This window comes from Lonchura striata, chromosome 4, assembly GCF_050655825.1.
Source record: "Lonchura striata isolate lonStrDom1 chromosome 4, ASM5065582v1, whole genome shotgun sequence".
Classification (NCBI taxonomy): domain Eukaryota; kingdom Metazoa; phylum Chordata; class Aves; order Passeriformes; family Estrildidae; genus Lonchura; species Lonchura striata.
The window spans coordinates 18,941,398-18,951,086 of NC_140706.1; positions in this window are offsets into that span (position 1 = coordinate 18,941,398).

Here is a 9,689-nt window from a genome sequence, read left to right on the forward strand (position 1 = left end):
CCCAAGCAAGTGGAACACAGAGCATTCTAATCCCAAAGGACATTACTGAGTTTTGGTTAATTAACAGCTTCAGCAAGCTGGTATGCAGTGAATTCAGGGTTTGATTTTTTTTTTCTGATGAACTGCATTTGACTACTATTGAATTGAAGTCTGTTTCCTTACACTACCAAAACTCAGCTTTTAAACTGATAGTTTTCCCAATTTTATTGGGTGATGGAATAACCTGTGAAATTCTGTAGTATCCTGCTTGCCCTAGCTGAGGTGGAGGATGTGAAATAGGTTTGAAATGGGACAGGTAATCTCAGGTAAGGTCTTCTGGGCATTTAGGTGTTCCTAGGCATAGAGTGCTCCTGCTTATTTTGGTTCTGGAACAGTTTCAGAGAGGTCCACCCTGTTTGAGTGCCTTGTAAGGATGTGCTAAGTATCCACAAATATATTGATACAGCAGGAAATATTTATTTATTCAATGAATTTATTTGTATTCAAAGAGAAGTTTAGCTGAATTTTCTGTCTGCTTAATGCTGCAGTACTTGTCTGTTTCAATCCTTCCTCTTGTACTTCTGGGTTTCAAAGAAGTTAAATAGTTGAGTTCTAAAGGCCAGATTTTGTCTGTATTCTAAGAGGTCTTATCTTTCAGCCTATGGCTAATCATAACCTTGAAATAATTTTTGAACCTCATGCTGGATTTCCTGTTTTTCTCTTTGCTGCTAAACTACTCCCTCTCCAGTTTTTCTCATCAGTTTTATACAGAAGATGCTTAGCAATAGAGAAATATTCCAGAAATTATCACAATTACAGCCTGGGGGTGCAGGCGCATGAACAATTGTATGGATGAAGAAAAACAGTGGGCAGGGGCACAGGAAAGGAAGAGCTGTACCATGAGTTGTTTCTACTCAGGAGTGCAGCAGTCTGCAATAATGATTGAAGGCACAAGTTAAGTATGAAAGAAGCTCAAACACAGATGATGTAATTGATATTTGGATTTTTTTCCTCTTCCTTGCTCTTGCTCTTAAGAAATACACTCTTTTTTAAGGTGTAGATATAGGATCCTAAGGAGGCTTGTCAATGGAAATAAGCTTTGTGTTAAAAAAAGGGTCAGTTTTGCTTTCTGCTCAATCTATAGTGTGTATACATTTTTTGTAGCAATTTTAGATAAAATACTTTGAGGAAGATAAATAAAACATCAGAAATAACATCTGATATACCTCTGGAGACAGCATGTCATCTACCAGGAAGACTGCAAGATAGATTACCACCCTAAATATCTACAATAGCAAAAACTCCCAACAAACCAAACAACCAACCAATAGCCTTCCAAATTCCCCCAAACCCCATCCCTGTTCTGTATTTTCTTTTTTCAAATTGCTGTTGCCTAGTTGGAGCATATAACAGCCTGGGTAACTGTAGTGTACATTGTCAGAGATTTTGATTAATTTGAGAAGAGACATAAGAAACACACACAGACTTTTGATAAAGTTGGGAAAATTAATGTATCTCCAGTATCTAACAAGCAAAGGGCTTCTGAATGTGAAATTTTACTAACAAGGTTCCTGTCACTTTGAAGAGTTCTTGCATTCATGCATCTAGACATTGCTTGGTCACAGGTATGCTTTAAGTCTGTAGTTTCTGCTTTGACGTATGACTTCTGATTTGTAAACAGTAAGAATTCCAAAATTAATATGTAAAAGTTAAAATAAATTTCAAAAACTTCAATTTTGAAACTTCTCATAGAATACATCCTTTAAAGACAAGTTTTCTAGTGTAGACTAACCAAATATAACAATTAATTGTGTATTGGTGTTCCTGATTTCTTTCAGTCATCTGCTCAACCCATCAGTGCCAGCATCACCTTCAACATGAAGTTATGTTTTGTAGTGAATCTGACTTTTGTCTTTGTAATGCAATGAAAAGTTTCTGCAGTGCAATCCATGCTCTTCAGTGGACTTCTGCAGCCTCCAGTGCCTAAAGCAGCTCTGGGGCACCTCTGCTGCTTTCTTAGCAATGTATCTCCTCATCCTACAGACAAATCTAAAGCTTTAAATTTTTTTTCAGGGTTCTTTATTGGAGTTTTGCTCTGTTATTGTTATTATTTATTGGCGTTTTCTGCCTGGAATACTGCAGTCCAGGCAGGTCTGGCCAGAGCTACTGTGCATTGCTAGTGATGGATGGTGTGTCTGAGAGAGCTGCTGTAGCTATTCAGTACCATTGCTAATATTAGCGAGAGACAAATATACCAATTGAAGCTCTGCAGGTAGTGGGGAAAATGATCTAATTTTTACCTAAATCATGCCAATATAAATTAAGGAAAAGCCTTCAAGGAGCTGTAGTTACTGCAGTCTTGAATCAGGTTATTTTCTTGAAAAGAAAAAAATTTGTAATATTTTATTTGTCAATATCCCAAGGTAGTGTGAATGAAAAGAAACATGGTAGCTGCTGCTGGAGTTCTGCAACCCCTTTGTGACAGTTCATGACATAGCAGCCAGGAACTGAGAAACTAAAAAAGAGTAATATGTTTGTGTACTTGATAGGGACAGTGGAGGCACCTTGTTAGATTTTTTAGTCTTTGTTTTCATTAAAGATGGAATGTGGATGAAAAAGTATACAAGAGCAATTAGATGATTAGTTTTGTTAATATCAACTAATTTATCCCATAGAATGCTCTAGAGGTAATTTACTTGTGATGAAAGAGACTTGGCAGTCTTATACAGGATTTGGTATTGAGCTGCTAATCAACAGCCAATGTGCTATTTTGCACTTTGGGATTGGGATTAGATGTGTACTGCTGATTAGGATATTTCTAATGTGGCCAGTTGTGCAAGGTAATCATCAGCTGCTGTGGTAATTTCTTTTGTGAAAGCTAACTTTGCTCTTTTTGAAACATCATATTGAGGGATGTTATATACTCTTCAGCATTAAAGCAAGCTAAAGTAAAACACAAATGGGGCTCCTCCACATTTCTGATCAGACTCTTGCTGTTCAGACCCTCATTAGTAACATTGTATGGTAATAATTTGAGACTTTTTTGGAGATTCTGTATTTTAAAAATAAAGAGCCTGCAGGAGTACTGTGGAATGGAGCTCCACAAAACAGAAACTCCAGCTGGCATTTTGAGTTAAAGACTATAAACTTCCCCATGCCTTATTCCTGATGTGTAGCAGAGAATCCAGTTCTGCTGCTCATGCTCCCCATTTTATCTAGAGCTATTGGAATCAAGTGTAAGATCCCAAATAACATATTCACTCCTTTCTCTAGGTTATCCTAAATATGCCCTTAGCCAAAATTGTGGAGAATATTTGCCCCATGCTACTTAGATCTGTAGGTAAAGGTGGTGCCTCTTGGTTCAGGTGATCATCTTTGGCTTCTGCCAGATCTTACAGCATTCCCCTGGAACCAAACTGTTCTGAGATTTGTATGGAAATAATTCAGCCTTCCTTGGCACTAATTTGCTGGAACTATTTTGGATTAGTATCTACTGTAGTTAAGAATTCTCAAGTGTTCTATTTTCCAGGGGATTTCAGACAAACCTTTATGAAAGAATTGTGATTGATTTTTTTTTTTTTTGTCACATTACAACCAAACATTAATTTTCTTCTTTTGTTCCGGAGGGAGAAGGGTGTGTATGTTTTCCATGTCTTTAAAATATGCTTTCCATCCCCAAGCACTGTGTAAACTGGCATATGTTAGATTTCAAACATCAGTGGAGAAAGCAGCATTGTAATTCACACATTTTGATTTGACAGTTAGGTCACAAATATGCTAGCATTCAACTTGTTGGTTATTATTGCTGCTCCTTTTCACTAGGGAAATTAGTATTCACATCAGAGAATGACTTCTCTGCAAAGAATTACATAAACTAGGCAGGCAGCTCCATTTCTTAGCTTTTTGTGAAAAAAGCCTTTTACTTTTTACTGTATTCCATGTCAGGGGGAAGTCAAACATTCATTTAGACAGAAAGGCTTGGAAATTAAACAAATACTCTCACTGTAGGTGCAGCCTGAGCTCTGCTGAAATATTGCCTATTTCCTCTTTTTTTGTCAGGGTCTTGCAGTGGTGAATGACTGTTTTAGTGCTGTGCTCATGACATAGCACATTGACAATTTTCCTACTGAAGACTTGGGGAAATCCGAGTGTCCTACTGGGAAGCTTTTCTGTATATAAGAAAAGAGGGGATTGCAGCAGTAAGGGACACCTGCTTTGATCAGTACTGTACTGTAGGGTGTGTGAAGCAATGGAGAATTTCAGGAACAGAGAATAATAGAAACGGCAGGAAATCAAAGATCACATTGGTATTACTTTTCAGGAAAATACTGTTGGATTGTGGATCTATAGTTGGAAGCCTCCTTGCTCCTGGAATTTTATCGCTTACTGATATGGACACCAGAAAGATTTATCCAACACCTGTGGATTTCAGGGTGGTTTAAAATATTATCCTATCAATTGGAAACACTTAATAGAGTTCCATCAATTTGCTAGCTTGATGTTACAGCTCATGCAAGTTAGCTTGGGAATTTCTTCCAAATAATGTTTTCCAATTAGATTAATGTTTCTATTGCACTTTTGTCCCCCATCTCTGTTAGCAAGAAGCTGACCATATCATACTAAGTCCTGCTGGAAGTGCAACTAAAACTTTAATCGCTGAAGCTTTAGTTGCACTTTCTTTCCACAACACTGTAGGACTGGGTTGTAGAAATACACAGAAAATGTCTGTGGTGTATGAAAACACAAGGTGCAGTCTCACTGTGAAGAACATAATTTATTATTACTTATATTCTGTACTATTGCAGGTAATTTACCTGTGTTTAGTGAAAATGAAGTGTTGTGGTTTTAATTTCTCCATTTTTTTATTGATAACACAATAGTAATGTCTTGCTCTCAGCTGGGAAGAAGTTTGCTTCATGAACCTTACACAACTTTTTACAGCCCTCTTCATCTTAAGTGGCTCTGGAAATACCTGAGAAAACTACAGGACTTTCAAAGCTGCTTTTAATGAACTGGTAGGACTTTATTCTTTCTGTTCCAGGAGACAAATAAAGCAGTCCCTGCTGTGGTTTCCCATTGCACCCCAGCTTAATATTTGATCTGCCTAGGCTACTGCTGGCTGTGCTTTGTGTGTGATTTGAGGGCTGTACTTGGTAAGACTCAACCCTGAGCAGCTCAGCCAGGTTCTATCTAGATGAAATAGCTACTGCCTAGCATAGCTGTATTCACACTAGTGTGACAGGGGGAAAAACCCCGAACCCCAAAAGCTTCCTTAAAAGAAAATTGACATTGTCTACTACAAGCTCAATATCAGCTAGTGTGTGTTTGGTGTATGTATATATATGAAAATACATACATAGGTATGAAAAAATAAATCTATGGCTAAGTATTTATATGAATTCCCACTAATACCTTAGAGCAATGAATCTTTCAAATGAAAAATTTATTGTTTTTTCCATTGTCACTTTGAAGTGAGAGATTTCTTTTGTCTTCTGGCCCTTCAAAGGTGAGTATTGGCAAAGATGTGCCTTTTGATCTTTCCTCAAATGAATATAAATAGATAACACAATACATTTAGCTAAGCTTCAGAAGCTGAAATCTCGTTCTCATTGTCGCTTAGTTGTTTTGTGACTTTTAATTAGACAGTTCAATTGTTTGGTAAAATAAAGGCAATAGTGACTGGCTTCTTGCAAGGGGTTGAATGAATGTTAAGCTTCTGTTAATTAAAAGTACTATACCAGATTAAGGGATAGAACTTCTGAGAGCTAAGCATTTTTTTTCTTGCAAAGAAAAGTGCTGATTTTCCAAAGCTGCATTAAACTCTCCTCTGTTGTTCAAGATACTCTAACCTAGACATATTTTACAGGGTGGGGGGCATGGAGAAGAGTGAATGGAAAGTAAAATGAAAATCCAGGAAAGAGTATATTATACAAAGCAGGTTTCACCTTCCTTTATCTTAAACAGGGACTTTCATAAAGTGACATGATGGGGGAATGAAAAAGATACAGAACTATTGAGAATGTAAAACATAAGTGGTATGGAAACATCAAAAAGACTTTCAGTAGTACTCTCAATGTATTTCACATCTGTACTCTAGCTATTTGAAAACCCTGTATATGTTAATGGAGTCCACACAAATAGAAGAGAGGAATGTTCAAGCTTATCCCCTCATTTCTGCTCATTAGCTGACAACATTAACAAAAGTATTCTGCTAGAGCATAGTCCCTGTTTCTGTAGTTTGTATTTCCATTCTTGAAAAGGTTTTGCAGCTTGTCTTAATTGGAATCCAATGCATTTAGTGAGCCCTCCTAGCTTTTCCAAGTGTCCTGAGCTCTTACTGTGGGTGAGATGTCTACAGGTTTAACCTGCTGGTGGGTTGCAGTTAGTATATGAGAATGTCTGGCAATCTCTTATTTCTTTCTGTATGTTTAGTTTTAAACATATTGGGGGAAAGTAAGTATTTTTTTTTTTTAAGTTACTTAGATCTTATTCAGTCACCAGAACATGGGCTACAGAGTCACAGAACCTTTAGGATCAGAAGGAACCATTGGAGGCTGTCTAATCCAACACCCCTGCTGAATGCAGGATTACCTACAGTAGGTTGTTCAGGACTATGTTCAGTTTGGTTCTGTATATTTCCACAGATGGAGATTCCACAGTATCTCTGTACTGGAATTGCTCCAGTTCATCTCTGCTGTGTTACTGGTCCCAGCACCTATGTTGTGTATCACCATTGGAAGTATTGTCTGTTCAGTATTTTTATTGATGACATGAATGAGGGGTTTGAGTCTTTCATTGTAAATTTGCAGATGACACTAAGCTGGGAGTGTGTGTTAATCTGTTGGAAGGTAGGAGGGCTCTGCAGAGACCTGGAACGGTTGGATGGATGGGCAGAGTCCAATAGGATGAAATTTAATAACTCCAAGTGTCAAGTCGTGTATTTTGGCCACAATAACCCCCTGCAATGTTACAGGCTGGGGCCAGTGTGGCTGGACAGTGCCCAGGCAGAAAGGGACCTGGGGGTACCGGCTGACAGCAGCTGAACATGAGCCAGCAGTGAGCCCTGGTGGCCAAGAAGGCCGAGGGCATCCTGGCCTGTGTCAGGAATGGTGTGGCCAGCAGGAGCAGGGAGGTCATTCTCCCCCTGAACTTGGCACTGGTGAGGCCACACCTCGAGTGCTGTGTCCAGTTCTGGGCCCTCAGTTTGGGAAGGACGTTGAGGCGCTTGAGCGTGTCCAGAGGAGGCAACGAGGCTGGAGAGGGGCTTGGAACACAAACCCTGTGAGGAACGACTGAGGGAGCTGGGGGTGTTTATCCTGGAGAAAAGGAGACTCAGGGGTGACCTTATCACTCTCTACAACTCCCTGAAAGGTGGTTGCAGTCAGGTGAGGGTTGGTCTCTCTCCAGGCAGCAACTGGCAGAATCAGAGGACACAGTCTCAATCTGCACCAAAGGAAGTTTAGGTTGGATATTAGGAAAAGGTTTTTAATGGAAAGAGTGATAAAGTATTGGAATGGACTGCCCAGGGAGGTGGTGGAGTCACCATCCCTGGATGTGTTTAAAAAAAGATTGGATGTGGCACTTTGTGCCATGGTTTAGTTGAGGTATTGAAGCATGGGTTGGACTTGATGATCTTGAAGGTCTCTTCCAAGCCAGTGATTCTGTGATCTCCCTCTGCCTGCTGGCTTGGCTCTGCCTAGTGCTTCTGGATTGTTTCAAGGGTGCAGGGTGACTCAAGTTCAACTCCTTGTCCACCAGAATCCCCCAGCCCTTCTGTCCAGAACTGCTTTCTATCCATTTGCCCCAAACAGCCTGTACTGCTGCATGGTGTTATTTCTCCCCAAATACATAACTTCAAATTTGATTTGCCTGAACTTCATGAGGTTTCTGTTTATTTCTCCTGACTGCTGTCATCCCTTGGAATGGCAGCAAAGCAACATAGCCATCTGGTGTATCAGCCACTTCTCCCCAAAATTTATCATCTGCAACCTTGCTGTTGGCACTCTGTTCCATCTTTCAGGTCATTAATAAAAGATGTTAAACAGTACTGGCCCCAGTATCAACCTCAGGGATACATTAGTGATTGTCCTTCACTTCAGCAGGCTTGGTACTGCTGATCATAGCAGCCATCTGAGCCTGGCAGTTCAACCAGTTTTCAATCCACTTTATTGTCCTCGTATCTAGTCTGTATTTTGTCAGCGTATCTATAAGAAAGTGATGTCAGACTGTCAAAAGCCTCGATGAATCAAAGATAAACTACATCCATGACTCTCTTCTCACCTGCTGAGCTCATCACTTTGTTGTGGAAGGCTGTCAGGCTGTTCAGGTACGAGTCCTGCTCTGTAAGTTTATGCTAACACATCACCTTTTGTGTGCTTGGAAATGGCTTCCAGGGTTATTAGTGCCCCACCTTGCCAGTTGGCCTGTACCTTCTTATATCTGCCTCCTTGTCCTTCTGGAAGATGATACTTGCTGTCTTCCAGTCCTCAGGAGCCTTCAATCACTATGACCTTTCAAAGATTATTGATCATGGTCTCACAATCCATTGGCTGGTTCCCTCAGCACTTGTGGGTGCATCCCTTCTCTACTGACAGCACTTTCCCTGCTCCAGGCATTTTTACTGATTTCAAGAACCTGAGATTTCCGAAAAGCAGATCTTGCTGGGAAGGACCACAGTGTGGGAGGCATTGAGTACCTCAGTCTTACCTTTGTTGGCTGCTACTGTAGAGCTCATTCATCAGCACACTGCCCCTAATCTGCCTTAGGTAGCTGATATGCCTGTTATGCCTGATAAACCTTTCATATTGCCTTTTGTGTGTCTCACTGGATTCAGCTTCGGATGGGCTTTGATGTATCTAACTCCATTGCTACACCCTTGGACAGTGTCTGTCTTCTTCCCAGGTCACTTGTCCCTGCCGTCATTTCTTATTTTTTCCTTTTGATAGATGAGTTTTGTCAGGAACTTCCTGTTCATCTGTGCAGGAGTCCTTTCTGCACATTGGGAGAGACAAATCTTGAGATTGGAGGAGGTGATCCCTGAACAAAAATCCAACAGGTGCTGTGGAGTTGCGTTATTTGTATGTTTTATTATCCCTGTATTATGTATTGGTTTATTCCTTTGTACCCCCATGTACAACTTGGTTTATCCCCAGTTTTCCCGCCTTATCCTCCTTTCCCGCCTTTCCAGTATCTATCCATGACCCTGGAAGAGGCGCAGTCTTTCCCTTTACCCCTCCCAGGTGCCTTGTCTGTCACTCGGTGCTCCTTCCCATCCATCCAGAAGCTTCCACCTTGGGCACCGGGTGATTGGGCGAGGGCCTGGGGCTCCCCCCATGTCCTTCCCCCATTGGACCCCACCATATCCCCCCATCCCGGAGCCACTCCCTATCCCTATCCCCATTGGTCGTTGGATACCCCTCCCTTACAGTTTATAAGCCAGTGCAAGCACCTTGTGCTTGTTCCTGTTGGCTGGCATCGTTCTAGGATATTTGGCCCCATTGGGCTACAATAAACTTGGACTTAGCCCCCAACAGGATCCGCTCTTCATTTACCACCGCGAGGCTTGCTAGCGCTGCCCGGAACCCACAGAGGCACTCTCCAAACCCCAGCTGGGAGCGGTGGAGGGTGCCTCCATCGCCCGCCCTCGCCCCAGGACGAGAGCTAGCCGGGGCTGAGATCAGGGATCTGGGGCAGGAGCGCGTGCCCCCCTC